The sequence below is a fragment of the Coregonus lavaretus genome (assembly GCF_964263955.1).
Source record: "Coregonus lavaretus genome assembly, chromosome: 28".
NCBI lineage: Eukaryota > Metazoa > Chordata > Actinopteri > Salmoniformes > Salmonidae > Coregonus > Coregonus lavaretus.
The window spans coordinates 4,093,738-4,106,816 of record NC_140015.1 but is presented as its reverse complement, the minus strand read 5'-3'; positions in this window follow the sequence as shown (position 1 = coordinate 4,106,816).

Sequence of the window (13,079 nt, the reverse complement as noted above, 5' to 3'; positions counted from 1 at the left end):
TTTTTGTTAGATGTTTCATAGGTTATGACAAAAAAACATACATGAGAGATGGTGCCATCCCAGAGCTCTATGTATTTGTATTGTTAAAAAGTTAAACTTACAAATATTGTTAATGTCCAGTTTCTTACTTGGGGACGTTTCCTTTCTCAAGCTGCTCTTGAGCCAATAATGTTTATGAAATTAGCCATTGAACTATGTCCAAACAATCTTAAATGGTGTGCTTTCCCTTCTTCCAGCTTACCTTCATGAACACTGATCTGAAATGACCAGAAAGCAGTATGGTGTCAACTCGTCAATTTCCAGTGGTGATCATTAGTCAAGTACAATATATAGAATGGGAGATTGTGGGTTAGCTGGGAGCGAACACATTATATGCAGAGGGAAAAGTCCATTAACTACTCCTGTGTTTCTCAATCCTGGTCTTTGACTTGACAAGCCAAGGGTATTGCCCCAATGTTGCTCACAAGCAAATAACCCTCCTATTGAGGTTTCAGTTTAACAGTTATCTGTACTTCCCACCAGTTGAATGGTGTAGAGCATGTCTGATTGGAGATGGATGGTAAAGTTTCTATACTCAACTCAAGGACCGTGATTGGGGAAACACTTCTATGCACCATATTGGTTCTGGTAAAAAATAAAAACGTCTGAAATTGTTAACGTTCGCTCAGGTCTAACTCAATGTTACATAGAGTGGTGAACGGAGGCTACAGAATGTTGTGTTTGTGGGAGGTGGTTGTGACCACTTGTGACATGACATAAATGTGATTTCATTGGCTTTTGATCCCCCCCACCCCCAGCACATTGTATTCAAACATGTCATATTTCGCACCAAAAGGTGAAAAATAGTCTAAATATTAGCGATGATGCAATAATGATTTAAATTCCCCAGCTAGAGCCAAAATGGCGCATTTGAAGTCCATTCTGAATGTCACGTTGGAAACCGTAGAAGGCATGACTGAAATATGGTGACACAGGCATTTGGAAGGCCCCATCAGCAATGTTATCATGAATAGACACACCAGCTATCTAAAGTATAGGCAAATCTCTTTTCAGAGAAGTTATCCTAAAAAGAGCCAAGAAAAATAAGACAATTGGAGCCTGCACACAGACACATGCACAGGTGCATACTTTCACATGGAATCATTGCGTAGTGGAAAGCAGGATGCGGAGGTGGTTGAACTCAGGTATAGAAGAAAACAATGACCTTTTTACTTTAATAAATGATTATTGTTTAGACTTAAACCATTGTTCATTTCATGTTTCTTTGACTCTGGGTTTGTGCCTTGTCTTGGGCATCTAGATGTGAGAAGTGGGTGTGGCTGTGACCGTGTTGCATGCGGATCAATCTAGTGTTGTGATTGGCTCAAGCTGGGGTAAACAAAACATTTTATACTATTTTGTCATATTGATGCAATAAGCTCTGTCTCACTGCAGTATAAGACATCAAAACCCTTGTCCATAAATGTCAATTTATTATGGTTAAATAGGCATTAATTCTGAATTTCTAAGTTAAGGTTTTTATTTTTAGTTATTTAACCTTTATTTAGCTAGGCAAGTCAGTTGAGAACACATTCTTATTTACAATGACGGCCTACCAAAAGGCAAAAGGCCTCCTGCGGGGGACGGGGGCTGGGATAAAAAATAAAAAATATAGGACAAAACACACATCATGACAAGAGAGACCTAAGAAAACAACATAGCATGGCAGCAACACATGTCAACACAGCATGGTAGCAACACCACATGACAACAACATGGTAGCAACACAACATGGCAGCAGCACAACATGGTAGCAGCACAAAACATGGTACAAACATTATTGGGCACAGACAACGGCACAAAGGCAAGAAGGTAGAGACAACAATCCATCACGCAAAGCACCCACAACTGAATGTTGACAATGGCGCTTGAGGGGATGGCTGCCGTTTTATGGGCTCTTAACCAACCGTGGTATTTTGTTAGTTTTTTCGCATTGTTTATAACTTATTTTGTACATAATGTTGCTGCTACCGTCTCTTATGACCGAAAAGAGCTTCTTGACATCAGAACATAAGGAAAGTATTGGAAACAATAGAACACTATGAGAAATCTGGGAAACCAGGCCTGCTATTCATAGCTGACTTTGAAAAGGCATTTGATAAAGTACGACTGGAGTTTATATATAAATGCCTGGAGCATTTCAATTTTGGAGAATCTCTTTTAAAATGGGTTAAAATCATGTATAGTAAACTGTCACAAGAGTGACACAAGGTTGTCCACTATCAGCATATCTACTTATTATGGCCATCGAAATGTTAGCTATTAAAATCAGATCCAACAATAATATCAAGGGATTAGAAATCCAGGGCTTATAAACAAAGGTGTCATTGTACGCTGATGATTCATGTTTTCTTTTAAATCCACAACTTCAATCATTAGATCATTTGTTTAGGTACTGTCCATTTGTAGCTTGTTTTTGGTCACAGGAATGGCTGAAGGATTGCAATATTTACCTGGAGCTAACCCTGCAGATAGCACTACTGGGTGATCTGAAAATTCATAATCGATCAATAATATAATACTTTAAGCAAAAATCTTTATTTTAAATGTACAATCTGTAGAAACAATGAGAATTGAAAGGTTCAGAACATCACAGTACAGTTGAAACATATATGGCAAATAGAAATCCAATATGGATGGTGTTAAGAGATAGATGGGAGGTGTTGAATGGAGCTGAAGGGTGGGACTAATAACAACTAACATCAACTAATAACAACAAGATAACTAATGTAAAGCATACTGTGTCCATAATAAGTATATAGGTTATAGGTTGAGAGCTTTTGTGAAAGAGCACAGTTAGAAAGACATGGCATATAGAAGCAAATCGGATGGACATCATGAAAATGATCGGAGAGGTTGAGGGTAGAGGAAGTTCAGGAATAAAAACAAACAAAATATAATTATTGTAAAATTGACTGTGTCCATAAAATACTTTAAACTCTCCTTGTGTGTGTGTGTGTGTGTGTGTGTGTGTGTGTGTGTGTGCGCATGTTTTGTGTGTGTTTTATCAGGCTTTTTAACACACCCGTTAGAAACCTCATCTTCATTCACATTACTGTGCTATTCACAACTGTGGAACCAAAACCATATACTGTCCTATGTATCATACAGCACATTATTGTACAGACACAACCTATATATATATATATATATATATATATATATATATATATATATATATATATATATATATATATATATATATATATGGCGCTTTCTTTTGACATATTAAAAGTCCTCGTCTTTTCTTTTAGGCAGATGTTTTCTGAGCAGTATGAAAGCCAACTCAAAGTTATACAACTGATGGACCTAACAGTTAAATCAACAAGTGGCAAAGGAATGTTAACAGAATGATGACAAGTAGCTATCACTCCACTACTGCAAAAAAAATGACCACCACATCTAAAAGTTCAGTTCAGGTATTCAGGGGCACTCAATACTACGTCTGTAGAAGTCACTCTTTGCTTCACTGGCTGCATTTATTAGCAGCACAATTCTAATTATTTGGTCTTTTGACCAATCAGATCAGACCTTTTGCCACTAATTGCGCAAAAGATCAAAATTGGTCTGACTGTTAATTGAAAAGCCTGCATTCATAGTCTTAGATTTCAGTCTACTGACAGGGAACAACAGATTTGTTTTCACATAAGTGATCATGAGAGGGGTCAGGGACTCTGCATCATGGGACATGCTATTAGTGTAATTTATTTAGGCAGTGTGGAGTCCCATTGAGACCAAGGTGTATTTAACAAGGGAGCCCTGCATTACAAGCAATTACACAATCAAGGCAGCATAGGAAATACACAAAGAAAATACAAAAAAAACAATTATAAAAACAACCACATTCCTCAGTGAAGTGGTCCTCAACCCCCCAAAATCTCCTTTATAATAAAGCATTGCATGCATCTATCATCGCATATACACAGTAAGATACAATTCCTAATGTGATGAGTAGACCTAGAGTCAGTAACAGTAGACACTACAGTGCCAAATAAATGAATTAAATTCACAACAGTTTGGGCCTACGACAAGAGGGGAGATGCCGATTGTACAATATGACGTCTATCTAGCCTGGTGGAGGAAATTATAGTATTAAAAATATAGATATATTGCAGAGGCACAGACTCACCCAATGATAAAGTAAATGAAGGTTGGGCTGGGATTCTAGGAATATGTTCTCTCGCAATGGATGGCAGATGCGCTCTGCTGGTCGCTCAATATTCAGAGATTTGATAGCCGAACTACAGACAGATTACAGTCTTCTCTTTTCAGCCGTAGACATTTGATTATCAAACAGTGTTTTTCCAGCAATTGTATTTTGAAATATAAGGCCAATTTTAGCTGCTGTTCACTGACAGCCACAACTCCACAATCAGCTGATTGATTTTAAGCGCTGGGTAGGCCTATGCTCTGCCCTTGTGATTAAAACAATTCACAGCTATTTTTTAAAACAAGCTATTGATCCTCTGTGGCTACATTATCCTCTTTGGTGTAGTATTTTGAATTATTTGATTTAGGCCTATGTACAAACAGGACTAATTATTTAATTTAGGCAATTTACCTGCTGCAGCACCTTCTGCACCCGCACTTCCTGGTCATGTTCCTAACGAAGGCACAAAATGGGAGAAACTATTTCAAAATCGAGGTAGCCTACTAGAATGGCTTTTCGAATAAGAGTTCTCATTTTGGTTTTCCCTTAGAAAAAAATGTTGATAGTGAATGCAACCATAGGGTGTACATTCAGTACCCCTCAGTTAACAGGCTTTTTAATGTATCTTATTTTCAAGCTTTATTTCAAGCATTTAGAAATGACAAGGGTATACCGAGATGGAGAAGGGAGGAAGTTGGAAGCGACAACTCGGAGGTTGAACCCCGGTCTCCGGCGGGGATTAGCATGTGTGGGGAGTGTTACCACTACACCATATATCTGCCACTTAACTGGGCTTTTGATACGTGCAAGATGGCTGATAAATCGTCAAGTTTGGACAGATAATCTCTTCATATGGTATTATTGCTTGAGAAAAGCATCTATTATAACTATGGAAGTTGAAGCACAGTAGTGGTAGTTCTCGTCTTGTTTTTTCCTCAATTTTGATGGCTGCTTGTTGACACTTTTTCTCTAAAAAACGCAATTTGTAGCTCAAGTGAAATCACCGGATGTTAGCCTCAATGTGTCTCGCTCCCCCAGAAACACAACCTCATGCAGTCATCATCAGGGTTTCTCAGCCTAGGTCCTACGACTATTGTCCCATAAGTGTTAAAGTTATATAAACGTTACTGATGTTAAACCATGTGGCTATGTTGTGCCACGGTTCTTAGTCAAATAATAACTTTCAGGGGTTTTGTCAGATAGAATAAAATGTAAAAATGTACAGTACCAGTCAAAAGTTTGGACATACCTACTCATTCCAGGGTTTGTCTTTATTTTTACTATTTTCTACATTGTAGAATAATAGTGAAGACATCAAAACTATGAAATAACACATATGGAATCATGTTTTAACCAAAGAAGTGTTAAACAAATCAAAATATATTTTATATTTGAGATTCTTCAAAGGAGCCACCCTTTGCCTTGATGACAGCTATGCACATTCTTGGCATTCTCTCAACCAGCTTCATGAGGTAGTCACCTGCAATGCATTTCAATTAACAGGTGTGCCTTGTTAAAAGTTAATTTGTGGAATTGATTTCCTTCTTAATGCGTTTGAGCCAATCAGTTGTGTTGTGACAAGGTGGGGGGGTATACAGAAGATAGCCCTATTTGGTAAAAGACCAAGTCCATATTATGTCAAGAACAGCTCAAATAAGCAAAGAGAAACGACAGTCCATCATTAATTTAAGACATGAAGGTCAGTAAATCCTGAAAATTTCAAGAACTTTGAAAGTTTCTTCAAGTGCAGTCGCAAAAACCATCAAGCGCTATGATGAAACTGGCTCTCATGAGGACCGCCACAGGAAAGGAAGACCCAGAGTTACCTCTGCTGCAGAGGATAACTTCATTCGAGTTACCAGCCTCAGAAATTGCAGCCCACATAAATGCTTCACAGAGTTCAAGTAACAGACACATCTCAACATCAACTGTTCAGAGGACACTGTGAATCAGGCCTTCATGGTCGAATTGCTGCAAAGAAACCCCTACTAAAGGACACCAATAAAAAGAAAATACTTGCTTGGGCCAAGAAACACGAGCAATGGACATTAGACCAGTGGAAATGTGAGATTTTTGGTTCCAACCGCCGTGTCTTTATGAGACGCAGAGTAGGTGAACGGATTATCTCTGCATGTGTTTCCCACTGTGAAGCATGGAGGAGGCAGTGTGATGGTGTGGGGATGCTTTGCTGGTGACACTGTCAGTGATTTATTTAGAATTCAAGGCACACTTAACCAGCATGGCTACCACAGCATTCTGCAGCAATACGCCATCCCATCTGGTTTGGGCTTAGTGGGACTATCATTTGTTTATCAACAGGACAATGACCCAACACACCTCAAGGCTGTGTAAGGGCTATTTGAACAAGAAGGAGAGTGATGGAGTGCTGCATCAGATGACCTGGTCTCCACAGTCACTCGACCTCAACCCAATTGAGATGATTTGGGATGAGTTGGACTGCAGAGTGAAGGAACATTAGCCAACAAGTGCTCAGCATATGTCGGAACTCCTTCAAGACTGTTGGAAAAGCATTCCAGGTGAAGTTGGTTGAGAGAATGCCAAGAGTGTGCAAAGCTGTCATCAAGGCAAAGGGTGACTACTTTGAAGAATCTAAAATCTAAAATATATTTTAATTTGTTTAACACTTCTTTGGTTACTACATGATTCCATGTGTTATTTCATAGTTTTGATGTCTTCATTATTATTCTACAATGTAGAAAATAGTACAAATAAAGAAAAACCCTTGAATGTGTCCAAACCTTTGACTGGTACTGTATATATAATTGAATTGTACAAGCATTGTACTACTATGACACAAACACACACAAGACAATTCCGGAAATGCACTGTGATTCCTGTCACCAGCTGCTCAAGCCAGTGTTCTGTTCACGTAGCATATGTTATAATGATGGACGGTGTTATGTTATGTCCGATATGTGTTGGGCTGACTGGTCCAAGCAATCAACCAGCGCAGTTGTAAAAATGTGGTTTTGAGATTGTGTTCATTGTTTTAAAAGAATATATTTTTATGGTAGTTGTTGCTAGTCTATTCGCAATATTTTTATCTAATAAATACATATTCTCTCTTTCTCTGTCTTTATCTGTCTTGTTACAGGGTCTGTTTTGAACTTGAACCTGAATAAGTACAGTACCGTGAACTCAGCGTGAGTTTGCTTTAGATTGTTGTGGAGGAGATGACGTCATAAAGGCAGTCTTCCTCTCCACCAATCCCAGCCTGTCTTTCCCACCTCGCTCCCTGCCCTCGTTCACTGTGCAACAGATAGACAGTCAGAGCTTCAAAACAGAGCTGCTCTCTCGGCTCCCTCCACGTCAGACAGATTGCAAACATCTCTGAGTTCACAGAGTAACACACACACACACACACACACACAGGCTGACAGACTCACTCAGACATCCATTACAGATTTTTCTGCTCAGGAGAGGAGAGTGCTTCAGCACAACAGAAAGGCACAAAAATAGCACACACACACACACTTTCACTCTCACATACACACACATCAAATTGCATTACATTAAAGAAGGACACTATTTAGTGCTCAAACCCACATTTAGAAACCTTGCCGATACTGATATATATATATATATATATATATACTGGTATATGAGACTGTAGTTAAAATGAAACCAGTGCTTGTGAGTAATGTGAAGTGTGCCTGGGCATAGGTTAATCCAAGCACGAGTTCCTTCACTCTGTGAATCTAAATAGTCTGCCGTCCACGCGTCATACAGTACATACAACAATACTGCCCCAACCCCCTCTACACACACATTCATGCAAAGCAGTGTTACATAACCAGTAGCGGTTCGTGGGTACAATCACTGGGGAAGCCGAGCCATATTACAACCTATGTGTTGTGATAATTGCGTTGTTTGCTGTATAGCCTGTTAATTCATATGCCTTGCGACCGTGATATATAGGCCTAAAGGCCGAGACAATAAGAAGACACAGTGGCAGAATAAATTCAACCACACCTTTTTTTAAATCACAAAACTGGAGAGCAACCTCTGTCCAGTGAAGTCCATAAAGCAAATTGCATGTAACAAACAGTTACATGACCTACAGCATGGTAAAGCAAGTTAATGTTTCCGACATTTTCGGACCACTAAACAAATAGATTTAGAACCACAGAGAGTTACTGCAAGTCACAAAGAAAGCAGGAGCTGCCTCTTTCTCTGCCTATTCCAGCACCATTTCAACTTGAACATACAGTGACAACTAAAAGATATCAAAAACAATTTAGTCCAATCAAGGTAAGCTGAATATGATGTGGCTGTCCATGGTTCTGATTTCTGTGTGTGTGTGTGTGTGGACATGTTTAACTATTCTTGTGGGGACCAGAAGTCCCCACAAGAATAGTAAACAAACAAAAATGTGACCAACTGGGGACATTTTGTTAGTCCCCACAAGGTCAAATGCTATTTCTAGGGGGTTGAGGTTAGAATTAGTGTTAGGGTTAGGGTTCGGAGCTAGGTTTAGGGTTAAGGTTAGGTTTTTGGGTTAGGGTAAGAGTGTGGTTTAGGTTTAGGGGTTAGGTAAAATTATGTGTCCCCACTCACCTCCTGGACTAGCTGGCTAGTAGCTATTAGCAACGGTAGCAACTAAATACAATATCCTTTTAGCCAGCTACATTCGTTCGCAGCGACGCCGTTTTTCAAACAAAGTCAACACAGCAGCCATTGCTAGCTAGCCAACACTACCAGCTGGCTGTACTGTGGTAGCTAAATACAATATCTTTGTGCTAGCTAGCCAACGTTTAATCATTGCTGCGTTATGAAAGAACTAGACACGGACACGAATTATCTGTTTAGTGTGTTAACACACTATTGGTAGTTTGTTGTAACCAAGTATTGGTGCTAAACTGTGTGTTATTGGATGCTAGCATGCTAGTTAGCTATGGCGTCATAGTTCGCTAGCTGAATAAAGTAAGTTGAGTCTAGTCCTTGAAACATTGAACCGCTGTAGTTTACAACAATTCTAATTTCTAAAGTGGAAGTTGGGAGAGTTTTATTCGGGTGGTTCACTGAAACAATTATAGTTTCTGAGGTGGAAGTTGGGAGAATTATTTTTTTTGGTGAGGGAGGCCTTGCTCTCTCCTTTCCCAGATGTTTAGCTCATTTCATTCCGATCTCCTCTGCATTATTGTAGCCATCTGCTACAGCCTGTCAACTATGCCTCTGCCTATCCCTGTTCTCTCCTCTCCGCACAGGCTACACAAACGCCTCACACCGCGTGGCTGCTGCCTCTCTAACCTGGTGGTCCCTGCACGCACCACACACCTGGAGTTCCAGGTCTCAGGCAGCCTCTGGAACTGCCGTTCTGCTGCCAACAAGGCTGACTTCATCCCAGCCTATGCTACCCTCCAGTCCCTCGACTTCCTGGCGCTGACGGAAACATGGATTACCACTGAAAACACTGCTACTCCTACTGCTCTCTCCTCGTCTGACCATGTGTTCTCGCATACCCCGAGAGCATCTGGTCAGAGGGGTGGTGGCACAGGAATCCTCATCTCTCCCAAGTGGTCATTCTCAATTTTTCCCCTAACCCATCTGTCTATCTCCTCATTTGAATTCCATGCTGTCACAGTCACTAGCCCATTTAAGCTTAATATCCTTGTCATCTATCGCCCTCCAGGTTCCCTTGGAGAGTTCATCAATGAGCTTGACGCCTTGATAAGTTCCTTTCCTGAGGATGGCTCACCCTTCACAGTTTTGGGGGATTTCAACCTCCCTACGTCTACATTTGACTAATTTCTCTCTGCCTCCTTCTTTCCACTCCTCTCCTCTTTTGACCTCACCCTCTCACCGTCCCCCCCTACTCACAAGGCAGGCAATACGCTTGACTTCATCTTTACTAGATGTTGCTCTTCTACTAATCTCACTGCAACTCCCCTCCATGTCTCCGACCACTACTTTGTATCCTTTTCTCTCTCGCTCTCCTCCAACACTACTCACTCTGCCCCTACACAGATGGTAACGCGCCGCCGCAACCTTCGCTCTCTCTCTCCCACTACTCTCTCCTCTTCCATCCTATCATCTCTTCCCTCTGCTCAATCCTTCTCCCTCCAATCTCCTGATTCTGCCTCCTCAACCCTCCTCTCCTCCCTTTCTGCATCCTTTGACTCCCTGTGTCCCCTATCCTCCCGGCCGGCTCGGTCCTCCCCTCCAGCTCCGTGGCTTGACGACTCATTGCGAGCTCACAGAACAGAGCTCCGGGCAGCTGAGCAGAAATGGAAGAGAACTAAACTCCCTGCCGACCTGGCATCTTTTCACTCCCTCCTTTCTACATTTTCTTCATCTGTTTCTGCTGCTAAGGCCACTTTCTACCACTCTAAATTCCAAGCATCTGCCTCTAACCCTAGGAAGCTCTTTGCCACATTCTCCTCACTGCTGAATCCTCCCCCCACCCCCCCCCCCTCCTCCCTCTCTGTGGATGACTTCGTCAACCACTTTGAAAAGAAGGTTGACGACATCCGATCCTCGTTTGTTAAGTCTAATGACACTGCTGGTCCTGCTCACACTGCCCTACCCTATGCTTTGACTTCTTTCTCCCCTCTCTCTCCAGATAAAATCTTGCGACTAGTGACTGCAGGCCGCCCAACAACCTGCCCGCTTGACCCCATCCCCTCCTCTCTTCTCCAGACCATCTCCGGTGACCTTCTCCCCTACCTCACCTCGCTGATCAACTCATCCTTGACCGCTGGCTATGTCCCTTCTGTCTTCAAGAGAGCGAGAGTTGCACCCCTTCTCAAAAAACCAACACTCGATCCCACTGATGTCAACAACTACAGACCAGTATCCCTTCTTTCTTTTCTTTCCAAAACTATTGAGCGTGCCGTCTTTAGCCAACTCTCTTGCTATCTCTCTCAGAATTACCTTCTTGATCCAAACCAGTCAGATTTCAGGACTGGTCATTCAACTGAGACTGCTCTTCTCTGTGTCACAGAGGCTCTCCGCACTGCTAAAGCTAACTCTCTCTCCTCTGCTCTTGTCCTTCTAGACCTGTCTGCTGCCTTTGATACTGTGAACCATCAGATCCTCCTCTCCACCCTCTCCGAGCTGGGCATCTCCGGCGCGGCTCACTCCTGGATTGCGTCCTACCTGACCGATCGCTCCTACCAAGTGGCGTGGCGAGAAGCTGTCTCCGCACCACGTGCTCTCACCACTGGTGTCCCCCAGGGCTCAGTTCTAGGCCCTCTCCTTTTCTCCCTATACACCAAGTCACTTGGCTCTGTCATATCCTCACATGGCCTCTCCTATCATTGCTACGCTGACGATACACAACTAATCTTCTCCTTTCCCCCTTCTGATAACCAGGTGGCGAATCGCATCTCTGCATGTCTGGCAGACATATCAGTATGGATGACGGATCACCACCTCAAGCTGAACCCTGGCAAGACGGAGCTGCTCTTCCTCCCGGGGAAGGACTGCCCGTTCCATGATCTCGCCATCACGGTTGACAACTCCGTTGTGTCCTCCTCCCAGAGTGCGAAGAGCCTTGGCGTGACCCTGGACAACACCCTGTCGTTCTCCGCTAACATCAAGGCGGTGACCCGATCCTGCAGGTTCATGCTCTACAACATTCGGAGAGTACGACCCTGCCTTACACAGGAAGCGGCACAGGTCCTAATCCAGGCACTTGTCATCTCCCGTCTGGATTACTGCAACTCGCTGTTGGCTGGGCTCCCTGCCTGTGCCATTAAACCCCTACAACTCATCCAGAATGCCGCAGCCCGTCTGGTGTTCAACCTTCCCAAGTTCTCTCACGTCACCCCCCCCCCCCCCCCCCCCAAAAAAATAAAATAATAATAATTGGAAAGTGGTTATCCCACTGGCTATAGGGTGAATGCACCAATTTGTAAGTCGTTCTGGATAAGAGCGTCTGCTAAATGACGTAAATGTGCCCTTGAGCAAGGCACTTAACCCTAATTGCTCCTGTAAGTCGCTCTGGATAAGAGCGTCTGCTAAATGACTAAAATGTAAATGTAAATGTAAGGTTAGCTGTACTAGATTGTGTGTGTGTGTGTGTGTGTGTGTGTGTGTGTGTGTGTGTGTGTGTGTGTGTGTGTGTGTGCGCGTTCGTGCAAGTAGAAAAACATGTTGACTCACCCTACTTGTAGAGAAACGCCAATGCCATCCTCTACTCTTTCATGTTGACGAAACGGTCTATCACTCTGTCTGGCATACAGTACACACTTTAATTTTTTGTTGTCCAAGTCTACCTGGCTAAAATGCTTGCTCGCTAGCCTAACTTCCATTCATTTGCAACATTAACTAGTTAACATTAGCCTTCTACAACTAGCTACATATTGAACTTTCATCCTCTAAGGCCAGGGGCACAATAATGTATGAATTAATGGTTGGATCAGAATCGCCGTTATAATCATTGGCCAGTACGGAGAATTAAGTAAAACCACAAGTACAAATCCCTATTTCCATCCATGGCTAATTTAGGAAAGGGACAATTTTAGCTAGCTAGCTAGCTAGCCACCAGAGGACAACAACACAACGAGATGCAACTATTCAAGTTGTTCTGTCAATTATATATGCTCTCAATGGGATTTGATAGGAGTGATGCAAAAATCCAAGCTGGCTTCCCCTGACACTTTCTTTTGGTGCGCCAGGACCATTCACAGTTGAACTCGCTCAGTTTTGATCCGCTGATTGGCAAATGTTTTATACTTTTTTTTTATCAAGGGAGGCCAAATGCTTGCTGTCTTCACTTGCCTTCAATGCTACGGGCGGCAACAATGCCATACTTGTTTTGGACCAGACAGCATCAGATAGATGGCCTACACGTAGAGAGACAGAGGGGCGCTGTTTCACTCGCTCTGATGCTTTCTCCTGTGAGATAGATTCAGCCTCTTGCGAA